A 13,185-nucleotide genomic window follows, 5' to 3' on the forward strand; every position below is an offset into this window, starting at 1 on the left:
ATTGTTAGTGGGGGGTTGGGGAAACCTGAGCAGATAATGGGGGCTGAGAAAATCCAAGCCAGCTCAGATCCGGTGGTGGCTGGGCCTGGATATTCAAAAGGGTGCTTTTTGACCTGGATTTGTGAATCAAAGGTCAGCCATGGGGGTTGGGAAATCAGAAAGGAAATCTTAAAGGGACCTCAACCCCCATCAGCAGAAAGAGGTATGGTTCAAAAGCTGAAGATGCTAGTCTACTGTGTCACTTCCCTCTTCCCACCCAGTAATATTTTTGAATTGATTTTGCATGGAGGTATATTCCTTCTGAGCTATTTCACAAAAGCATCATTAGAAACATTCAGTTGGATGCTATGGCAGTCTATCTTTTGCTATAATGAAATATTATACTGGAGTGATAGCTACATTTCAATAATTTTCAATAAGATGATGACTAATTTTTTTTCCCTTTGTTTTGTGGCTTAGAATACACTGGCTTTTAAACTGGCATTTTAGCCTTCACCATGGTATTACATTATATTGATATATGTAATTGACTTATCTTCTAAAGCCTACTATAAATTCCTCAATAGAATGATAGAATGGAATACAACACCACCAACATCAACATGGTATTTAGAATCAGAAAATCATGAATTAAAATTTCTGTCACTGCAATTGGGAAATATCTGAGTCCTTTTTCCTCATGTCCTTAGTAAGAAAGCTATAGTACTTGTTCTCTAAGTACTTCCCACTTTTATATATCTTATTTTAACCAAGTCAGGTTTGTACATAAGAATTATCAGAATCACTTTAACTATCATGTGATAAGATGTGAGAGTTGAAGCTGTATGAATGGATGAGATTTTTAACTATTTTCTCCAGTTGTTTTATGTTTATCAGTCATTAAACTCAAAATTTCCAAAAGTATTAAAATAAATATCATTGAGAAATTAATGGAGATATACACATTGAGAATGATTAGACGTCCAAGATGGCGGCGTGGAGGCAGACAGCTGCTTGAGCTCCATGTTTTCTTTCAGGACTTACTTCATGACAAGCCTCAGAGTTAATGCTTGACTGGAAAAGAAACCCACAAATAATCACCAACAGACGACATCCTTGAAATTCGCCAGAGAAGGTCTGTGTTTGCTTGGGGGAAGGTCAAACAGACTGGGAGCACATTGAGGGCAGGCAGCGAGAGCTACACAGCTCACACACCTTAGACCAGAGTGGGGAGGGGTATGATCTCTGCCGTTTCTGCAAAAAGACTTTTACCCCAGTGTGGATATGCTGTCTTGGCAGCAAGCCAGGAGCAGCAGAGAGGGTATAAACACCGGAGGTGAAGAATACAACCCCAGAAAGCTAGTGTCTCTCCGAACCTGGCCACCCCCAACCCCCACCTTGAGTGACTCAGTGGGTTCTCAGAGCCTCAGAGCTCAGACACAGCACAGCCATCACTGACCTGTTAGTGGCTTGCTACTGCCCTCCCCGACAGTCTGTAGAGGGGGAGCATTAACACCATTCAGCCCCATCCCCTCAAAAACCGACCAATTGTTTCTCTTGTCAATTTGTTTTTTTTTTGATTCCACTCTGACAAAATGAACAAAAAATTCAAAAGGGCTTGAACCATTGACAGCTTCTATATGGAGAGAGAGCAGACTTCAAATACTGAGGAGACTAAAAACAGACTGTCCCCAGAGGAATCCCCTAAGGGGGATATTAGCTGCTCCTCAATACAAAAGAATCTCATAGAGGAAATCAAAAAGGCTCTCACAAGAGAGCTAGAAGAGAAATGGGAAAAGGAAAGGGAAGCTTGGCAAGAGAGCCTGGAGAAGTTATCCAGAGTGGATAAAGAGATCAAATCATTGAGAAATAAAATTAGTGAACTGGATAAAGAAAACAGCTCTCTAAAAAAATAAAATGGATAAAATGGAAAAAAAATTCCATAGAAGAAAAAAACTCACTTAAAAACACAATTGGACAATTACAAAAAGATATAAAAAAAGTGAGTGAAGAAAATACATCATTGAAAATTATAGTCGAACAAGTAGAAATGAATGAATCAAGAAGAAACCAAGAAGTAGTCAAGCAAAACCAGAGAAATGAAACAATTGAAAAGAATGTCAAGTACCTTATTAGAAAGACAACAGACCTGGAAAACAGATCCAGGAAGACAATTTGAGAATAATCGGACTCCCTGAAAAATGTGAGGAAAAAAAAGAGCTTGGACACTATTTTCGAGGAAATTATCAAAAAGAACTACCCAGACTTTTTGGAAACAGAGGGTAAAATAGACATTGAAAACATTCATCGATCACCTACTGAAAGGGACCCTAAAATCAAAACACCAAGAAATATAGTGGCGAAGTTCAAGAACCATGCTAGAAAAAAGCAATTCAAATATGGAGGAGCTACAATAAGGATAACCCAGGATCTAGCAGCGTCCACATTAAAGAACGAAGGGCCTGGAACATGATATTCCGAAAGGCTAAGGAACTTGGTATACAGCCAAGAATAACTTACCCAGCAAAAATGAGCATTGTTTTCCAGGGAAGAAGATGGATATTTAACAAAATAAATGAATTGCATCTATTCTTGATGAAAAACCTAGACCTACATAAAATGTCTGATCTTCAAATACAGAACTCAAGAGATTTCAAAAAAGGTAAAAAGAAATCTTGAGAACTATACTTCTGCCATAAAAATATGTAAAGAACATATGTATGATTTGTCCTAGAAACTAGAGGTGGAAAGCAAATTATATCATAAAAAAAAAGTGTAAAGTGGGGGTACTACATCTCATGAAGAGGCAAAGGTAACCTATTTGAGAGTAAGAAAGGAGGGAGATTAACATAGTGTGTATCAATAGGCATATTCGATTTATGGTGAAACTTCTTCCACTTCATTGAAAAGTGAGAGGGAAGGAGTAAGCTAAGGGGAAGGGAATACAGAAATTGTGAGGAAAAGGGGTAAAATAAGGGGAGAAACTTTAAGGTGGGGGAGGGATACTAAAAAGGGAGGGCTGTGAAAAGCAAGTGGTATTCACAAGTTTAATACTGGGTAGGAGGGTAAGAGGGAAGGAAAGGAGAAAAGAATAAGCAGGGGTTAACAGGATGGCAAGCAATATAGAATTAGTCATGCTTACCATAAATGTGAATAGGATAAACTCCCTCATAAAGAGGAAGCAGTTAGCACACTGGATTAAAAGTCAGAATCCTACTATATGTTTCAACAAACCTGAAACAGGATGATACATTCAAACTAAAAGTAAAAGGGTGGAGCAGAATCTACTATGCTTCAGGCAAAGCCAAAAAAGCAGGGGTAGCCATCCTCATCTCAGATCCAGCAAAAACAAAAATTGATCTAATACAAAGAGATAAGGAAGGGCATTATATCCTGCTAAAGGGTAGCATCAATAATGAAGCAGTATCAATATTAAACATATATTCACCAAGTGGTGCAGCATCTAAATTCTTAAAAGAGAAATTAAGAGAGCTGCAAGAGGAAATAGATAGCAAAACTATAATAGTGGGAGATCTCAACCTTGCACTCTCAGAATTAGATAAATCAAACCACAAAATAAATAAGAAAGAAGTCAAAGAGGTAAATAGAATATTAGAAAAGTTTGATATGATAGATCTTTGGTGAAAGCTAAATGGAGACAGAAAGGAGTATACTTTCTTCTCAGCAGTTCATGGAACCTATACAAAAATTGATCATATATTAGGGCATAAAAACCTCAAAATCAAATGCAGTAAGGCAGAAATAGTAAATCCTTTTCAGACCACAATGCAATCAAAATTACATTTAATAAAAAGCCAGGGGAAAATAGACCAAAAAATAATTGGAAACTAAATAATCTTATAATAAAGAATGATTGGGTAAAACAGCAAATCATAGACATAATTAATAACTTCACCCAAGAAAATGACAATAATGAGACATCATATCAAAATGTGTGGGACATAGCCAAAGCAGTAATAAGGGGAAGTTTTATATCTCTACAGGCATACTTGCATAAAATAGAGAAAGAGAGGGCCAATGAATTGGGCTTACAATTAAAATTGCTAGAAAAGGAACAAATTAAAAACCCCCAGACAAACGTGAAACTTAAAATTCAAAAAAATAAAAGGTTAGATTAATAAAATTGAAAGTAAAAAACAAAACAAAAAAAAAAAAAAAAAAAAAAAAAAAACTATTGAATTAATTAATAAAACTAAGAGTTGGTTCTATGAAAAAATCAACAAAATAGACAAACCCTTAGTAAACCTGATTTTAAAAAGGAAAGAGAAAAAGCAAATTGTTAGTCTTGAAAATGAAAAGGGAGAACTCACCACTAATGAAGAGGAAATTAGAACAATAGTTAGGAGCTACTTTGCTCAACTTTATGACAATAAATTCGATAACTTAAATGAAATGGAAGAATACCTTCAAAAATATAGCTTGCCCACATTAATAGAGGAAGAATTAAGTAGTCTAAATAGTCCCATCTCAGAAAAAGAAATAGAACAAGCTATTAACCAATGCGAATTCTACCAAACATTTAAAGAACAACTAACTCCAATGCTATGTAAACTATTTGAAACAATAGGAATTGAAGGAGTCCTACCAAATTCCTTTTATGACACAGACATGGTACTGATACCTAAACCAGGTAGATTGAAAACTGAGAAAGAAAACTATAGACCAATTTCCTTAATGAATATTGATGCTAAAATCATAAATAAGATATTAGCAAAAAGACTTCAGAAAATCACCCCCAGGATAGTACAGTATTACCAAGTGGGATTTATACCAGGAATGCAGGGCTGGTTAATATTAGGAAAACTATTAGTATAATTGATCATATTAATAATCAAATTAATAAAAACCATATGATCATCTTAATAGATGCAGAAAAAGCATTTGATAAAATCCTACATCCCTTCCTACTAAAAATGCTTGAGAGTATAGGAATAAATGGACTACTCCTTAAAATACTAATGAGCATATATTTAAAACCGTCAGTAAACCTCATATGTAATGGCGATAAACTAGAACCTTTCCCTGTAAGATCAGGAGTGAAACAAGGTTGCCCACTATCACCATTACTATTCAATATAGTACTAGAAACTCTAGCCTCGGCAATAAGAGCCGAGAAAGAGATCCAAGGAATTAGAGTAGGAAATGAGGAAATCAAACTATCACTCTTTGCAGATGACATGATGGTATACTTAGAGAACCCCAAAGACTCTGCTAAAAAGCTATTAGAAATAATTCAGAATTTTAGCAACGTTGCAGGATACAAAATAAATCCACATAAATCCTCAACATTTTTATACATTACCAACATAATCCAACAGCAAGAGATACAAAGAGAAATTCCATTCAAAATAATGGTCGATAGTATAAAATATTTGGGACTCCATCTACCAAAGAATAGTCAGGAATTATATGAGCAAAATTACAAAACATTTGCCACAAAAATAAAGTCAGATTTAAATAATTGGAAAGACATTCAGTGCTCTTGGATAGGCTAAGCGAATATAATAAAGATGACAATACTCCCCAAACTAATCTATTTATTTAGTGCTATACCAGTCAGACTCCCAAGAAACTATTTTAATAACCTAGAAAAAATAACAACAGAATTCATATGGAAGAACAAAAGGTCGAGAATTTCAAGGGAAGTAATGAAAAAAAAATTAAATGAAGGTGGTCTAGCTGTACCTGATCTAGAACTATATTATAAAGCAACAGTCACCAAAACCACTTGGTATTGGCTAAGAAATAGACTAGTTGATCAGTGGCATAGGTTATGTTCACAGGGCAAGATAGTGAATAAAAATATCAATCTAGTGTTTGACAAACCCAAAGATCCCAAATTTTGGGATAAGAATTCATTATTTCACAAAAACTGCTGGGAAAACTGGAAATTAGTATGGCAGAAACTAGGCATGGACCCACATTTAACACCACATACTAAGATGAGATCAAAATGGGTCCAAGATTTAGGCATAAAGAATGAAATCATAAATAAATTGGAGGAACATGGGATGGTTTACCTCTCAGACTTGTGGAGGAGGAAGGAGTTTGTGTCCAAGGGAGAACTAGAGACCATTACTGATCATAAAATAGAAAATTTTGATTACACCAAATTAAAAAGTTTCTGCACAAACAAAACTAATGCAAACAACATTAGAAGGGAAGTAACAAATTGGGAAAACATTTTTACAGTTAAAGGTTCTGATAAAGGCCTCATCTCCAAAATATACAGAGAATTGACTTTAATTTATAAGAAATCAAGCCATTCTCCAATTGATAAATGATCAAAGGATATGAACAGACAATTTTTAGATGATGAAATTAAAATTATTTCCACTCATATGAAAGACTGTTCCAAATCACTATTGATCATAGAAATGCAAATTAAGATAACTTTGAGATATCATTACACACCTGTCAGATTGGCTAAGATGACAGGAACAAATAATGATGAATGTTGGAGAGGTTGTGGGAAAACTGGGACACTGATCATTGTTGGTGGAATTGTGAAAGCATCTAACCATTCTGGAGAGCAATCTGGAATTATTTCCAAAAAGTTATACCCTTTGACTCAGCTGTACTACTACTGGGATTATATCCCAAGGAAATACTAAAGAAGGGAAAGGGACATGTATGTGCCAAAATGTTTGTGGAAGATGAATGGATGTCCATCAATTGGAGAATGGTTGGATAAATTATGGTATATGAATGTTATGTAATATTATTGTTCCGTAAAAAATGACCAACAGGAGGAATACAGAGAGGCTTGGAGAGACTAACATCAACTGATGCTGAGTGAAAGGAGTAGAACTAGGGGATAGTTATACACTTCAACAATGATACTGTATGAGGATGTATTCTGATGGAAGTGGATGTCTTCAACATAGAGAAGAGCTAATCCAATTCCAATTGATCAATGATGGACAGAATCAGCTACATCCAGAAAAGGAACACTGGGAAATGAGTGTAAACTGTGAGCATTTTTTTTTTTTTTGTTTTGTTTTGTTTGGTTTTGTTTCTCTTCTCAGATTATTTTTACCTTCTGAATACAATCCTTCCTTTGCAACAACAGAAACAACAAAATTCGGTTCTGCATATATATATTGTACCTAGGATATACTATAAAATATTTAATATGTATGGGAATGCCTGCCATCTAGGGGAGGGGGTGGACGGAAGGAGGGGAAAAACTCAGAACAGAAGGGAGTACAAGGGATAATGTTGTTAAAAAAAAAATACCTATGCATATGTACTGTCAAAGAACATGTTATAATTACAAAAATTAATTTAAAAAATTTTAAAAATGATTAGATGTTAACTCATACAAAGGAAACTGAGTATCAGAGAGATTGACACTCTGGGAGTAAATGTCTAATGCAGAATTTAAGCACAAAGTCTTTAACTTCAAATACAATCATGTTTTTTAACTTCCCCCTTTCACAGGGGAAAAGAATACTGTATACAGGCATAGACTGCTCTCTCATCTTTACTACATACTTGGTTTTCCCTGCTCTAATCTCTCTTCTGAATAAGAAGTTTCTTTTCTTTTTTAATAAAGCAAATTGTTAGGAGTATTCCAACATCTCTTTTATAGATTAGCCCAGTGTTAACCCAATCAAGTAATCCTTTTAAGTAATCAATCTGAAATAGCCCCAGGTAATAAAGGCTAATCAGAAGTTGTCTTTGTCTTCTCAACAAGATTGCATTAGGAATATCTATAGTCTATTGGAGGAAAGTTCTGACACTCAAATTGATTATTTCCTCTGATAATTCTATGCTTTATAAAATATTTTCAATCATAGAGACATCAGAGTTGTGGGCAGAAGCCAAGTGATAGGGACATTTTTTCAATAAAAATATTGTTGATATATTTGGATGAAGGAATAAAACAAAAAGCAATAAATGATATGTAATTAAAAATAAAATGCCTAAATTCCAATAAACTTTGGCTAGAAAATGCCTTTTGCAATTAGAGAGAGAACTATGGAGACTGATTGCAGATCAAAATATATTCTCCTTTTTCTTTTTTCTTTCTCATGGCTTTTCCCTTTTGTTCAGATTTTCTTTGCTAACATCTAATATGTAAATATGTTTAAATGGATGTACACATATAATCTATCTTAGATTGCTTGCTAGTGTGGGTAACAATGAAGTAAAAGAGTAAAGGAGAAAAAAAGAACTCAAAATTTTACAGAAATGAAAGTTGATTGCTATTAAAATAAAATAAACAACTTTTTTCTCAATAATAATTTATTTTTCCAAACATATATAAAGATATTTTTCAATATGCATTTTTGTAACACTTTTTTCCCTCTCTTTCCCTTCCCCCTCCTCAAGTCAGCAAGCAACCTATATAGGTTAAATATGTGCAAATCTTCTAAACATATTTTCATATTGTCATGCTGTACGAGGAAAAGCAAACCAAAAGGGGTAAAAGCACAAGAAAAAGAAAGCAAACAAATGGACAAAAAGGTGAAATATTATTCTTTGATCCACATTCATTCCCCATGGTTCTGTCTCTGGATGTGAATGGCATTTGCCATCCCAAGTATTGGAATTGTCTTGAATCACCACATTGTTGAGAAAAGCCAAATCCATAATACTTGATTAGGACATACTGTTGCTGTGTTCTCTTTGTTCTATTCACTTCATTCAGAATTACTTCATGTAAATCTTCCCAACCTTTTCTGAAATCAGCCTGCTCATCATTCCTTATAAAATAATATTCTATTATATTTATATGTCATAACTTAATCAGCCATTCTCCAATCAATGGACATCAACTCAATTTTCACTTACTTATCATTAGAAAGAGTTGCTACAAATATTTTTTTGCAAATTTGCAAATTTTTGCAAAAATAATACTTTCTCTCTCTCTTTTTTTTTTTTTTACAACCTCTTTGGGATACAGATCCATTAGCAACACTGCTGGATGAAAGGTATGCACAGTTTTATAGCCCTTTGAATATAGTTGCAAGTTGATCTCCAGAATGATTAAATCATTTCACAATTCCAACAACAAAGGATTACTATTCCAGTTTAACTACAGCCAATATTTATTATTATGTTTTTATGTTATTTTAACCAATCTAGGTATGTGGTATGAAGTAGTACCTAAGAATTTCCTTAGTTTGCATTTTTCTAATCAATAATGAATTAGAGCAATATGTAATTTTTAAAGAATAAAATGCCTATATTTATAGCAGAAAGTAATTCATTATTTTTTGAGGAATTTCAGGAATTAATTTTTGAGGAAATATGTATAGAGGATGTTGAGATGTTTTCTTTTCTCTGTGTCTCTTGTTTGAGTACATAGAGTAAATAAAATGTATCTGCCCCAATTTATATATGACAAAAGGTAGAATTATTACCTTGGTGAAGCTAAAAAAAAAAAGAAAGGAACAGAATGAACTTCAGGAGATTATTGACAATTGTTTAAAAAAAGGATTCTATTGGTTTTGCTTTCGTGTTACATTAGGAAATGAAACAGAACAAAAAAAGATTTAGTTTCTTCCTCAGATTGCTTGAGAATCTGAAGGATTGCCTGAAAGGCTATAATAAGAAATTGGGGATCTACATGGAACACTGGAGACTATTGATACTACTAGCAAAGACACTAGTATCTTCTCATATTCAGTGAGTATAATTCTTGATGTTTTAGACTATGGAATACCCTCTTTAGAGAAATCCTCAAATTCTTACTTAGTAAAGATTTATGTGTATATTTGGGATCGAATGTGACTCGTTTAGTATTTCTGTTGCATTTTTTCTCCTTTGAATGAAACTTCAGTGTATAATCATGGGAAGTAAAATCTTTGAAGTGGGAACCTGATCTACTTTTATTGGAAATTAAAATTCCCACATTTTCACAGTCTTCTTGGATAACGATGAAAACACTAATGAAAAGGAAAGCAAGAAAAACAATTACATTGAAAAAAGTCCCTTAAATTATATCTATATCATTTTTAACTGCTCTCCATTTCACTCTTACTTCTACACTCAGCAGGGCACTGTCTACATTATAATTTTCCCTTTTTCAGTTTCTTTCCCCTTTATAATATGAGACATTCTCTAATTTTCAGTGTTATACATTTTCCTTTATACTCTTAATTTCTACTAGTGGCATTTATAAAAACAACAACAGCAACAAAATCAAGCCACCCTTGTAATCTCAGTATTATACACATATGTAAAGAGCTTCTGTATGTTCTCATAACTCATTTGCCATCAAAACTGCTGTACCTTATCCATTATGTGGATAATTGTTGCTTGCTATGCTTGACAACCTTCTTGTTCACTTGAAATGGTTGTTGAATGGCAGTCATTCAATATGGCATTAATCATGTCTTCTAATATACAAGAGACACCCTGAAGCATCAGGTGCTAGTTTAAAAAAAGCTGCTTAAAATAGAATAGGTAAAAATTAGCATGCTGTTAGGTAACTAAGCAGAGTAACCAAGTATAGCCAACAAACACAATGAATTTCCTGCTATTCAACAGTGTCGAATATTACTAATTGCAAAAGTAGGACTGAGCTTTGAGAGAATTAGACAAAGTACATCCTTAATATTCTCACCTTTTACCAGCTCTTTGATGCTTTCTCTACTACAATTTCACTTCCACTTTCTCTTCCCCTGATCAATATTATTCCATATTTTTTCTGGAGTGAGAATACAACTTTAGTATGGTCTGCCAAGATATCTATGGTGCCTCTCTTGGTCACACTTGGAACTATTTTGCCAAGGTTTGCTTCCAATTGAAGCTAACACATGCTGTTAAGGTTCAGTTTTTTTCCCCAAAAAAATTGCAGTGGACATATTTAATATGATAATGCAAGCATAAAGGAGACTTCAAAGACACTTTCTTCTTTTCCCCTTTCAGATGCACCCAATATGATTTTATGAATATAATTTCCAATTATGTATATATGAAGATACATATATATATATATATATATATATATTCATATATTCACAGTTTTCTTTTCTGATCCAAATAATAACTGTGTGGTTTCCAATTCAGGACATAGAAGCCAAAATCATGGCAGTACTTGTAGGGGAAATATTTTTGGTAGGTGGTCATCTACTACATTTTTACAGTCTTCCTTTGTATTCATATCTAATTGTACCTATTGGCCACCAGGCTAAAAATCTAGTAATTTTCTACCATCATCTAATCCATTTTTAAATCTGTCAGGATCGAAGCCAAAATACAAAATATTCTCATCAATGGAATCACAGCCAGAAATAGCTATGAGTTATTCTTGAGTATTTGAATCATTTCCCCCTTTTAAAATTTTCAATAACCTTTTGACTATTTATATCTTGTCCATGTTAATGTATTTTATATCAGCATATAGATTTAGGTACCAGGCCAAATTGAAGCACTGATGACCCATTTAAATAGTATTCATAATATAATTATATTAACATATGTTTGTTTAATGATTAAGTATATCTCTCATCTTTCATAATCAGTAGGATCTTCTGAAACAAAGTGTGAAAAAATCTTCTATTTTGGCTTCAAGTTGCTTTAGGGAGAAGCTTTGTATAAGTATTCTTGAAGGACTAGAGTGGAGGTCATAGAAAAACAGGAAATTCATGAATAAAACACCTAGAATGTTGTTATTCATTTGAAATCTGATTATTGTGAATAACCAAGACAGTACCAGCCAAACAATTGCCTAATGTCTTATAATGTACTTCTTATATATCATTAGAAATAATTATTGAATTCAAATAATTTTCAGAAAATCTTTGCTCATGCCATGATGCTATATCTCTGAAATGTGTCTTAATAGATTTCCTTGAAACAATATTTATTATAATTCATCTTACTTATTGACTCAAGAAGTCATCTAATCCCATCTCCTCATATCACAGATGAAAATCAAAGGGAAAAAGTGAGATGTTCAAGATCACAAAGTATAACAAGATATCATGGGAGTATATCTAGCTATTAGACCAGATTTATCTGGATAGCAAAGTTGATATTTAAACCTCTCTCACTTCTTTTATAATGCATGATTCTTTTTCACTACATCATACTTCTGCCTCCCTTAGAAAGTAACTTGTCTAAAAGCTGAGAACTTGACTCTCAAGACTTATTCATTATGGACCTAAGGGTGATGGTGAAGAAGAGTAGTTCTAAGAAGTTAGATTTTCTTTGTGGCCATGCTGCATCTGAGTTAAGATGTGAGGAAGGATTTCATACTGTATTCAATGCTTCAGATAAAGGAGACTCTCAAGAAGTTCATATTACATAGTATCTACTCCGCTAACCCCCAGCTTCTTAAATTGTAATTGTTGACCTCATATGGGATCTCAATGGAATGTGAGCATGGCAAAATTATGATTTATTATCAGTAAGTATTTGATGTGTATACTTATGTCATATACTCAGTGTCATTTAAATTTTCTCAGGCAAAAAAGGGGTTTTAAATTGAAAAAAAATAGCCCCCACCCATAGTTTTTTATATAGAGACATTAAACTAAAAAGAGGGGGGGAAGAAAAAAATGGTAGCTTAAGAAATTGTTATATGTCGTATGAATAAGAAGATTCATGATAGAATATCAGACTTAATGCATTTTAGGAGAAATTGCCACCAGTAATTAGTTGCTGCTTTTTTAGAATGCCACTAATTGTTCCACGGAAAATCCAAAGCTCCCAATTTATACTCCATTCCCTTGGAGTTTTGAATTCTTTTTACCAATCAAAATAGGTGACTTAGGGAGTGCAGGATGGCAAGATGCTGCTACCACAGTTACAATTTTCCCCATGCACTGTATGTGAGCTGTGGACTCTGATAACCAAATGAGTTCAAGTTCTGGACTGGATGATTTTGGCATTTGGTTTATGAGGTTCCCCTGTCGTATAAAGTCCATCTGATTCCAATTCTTTGGAGCAATATTGAAGCCAACATCCTCATTATTTTGTTCTTTTTTTGTTAGTTTGTTTGTTTTCTTTGGTTTTACTGATAGATTCAGAGTGGATCTCTTTTAGTGACAACCCACTCATGAATGATTAATTGCAGTCAAACTAACTTTAAGTATTAGATTTTGGGAAATGACTTACTGATGACTGGTAGGGATATAAAGATTTACTTTGGTTTGTAAGGATACTTAGTCACACAAAGGGCAAATTTTTTTTTGCTATTACTTCTAGTTCTTTTTCAGTTGTCCCCAC

The sequence above is a fragment of the Sminthopsis crassicaudata genome, chromosome 6 (genome assembly GCF_048593235.1).
Source record: "Sminthopsis crassicaudata isolate SCR6 chromosome 6, ASM4859323v1, whole genome shotgun sequence".
Taxonomy (NCBI): Eukaryota; Metazoa; Chordata; class Mammalia; order Dasyuromorphia; family Dasyuridae; genus Sminthopsis; species Sminthopsis crassicaudata.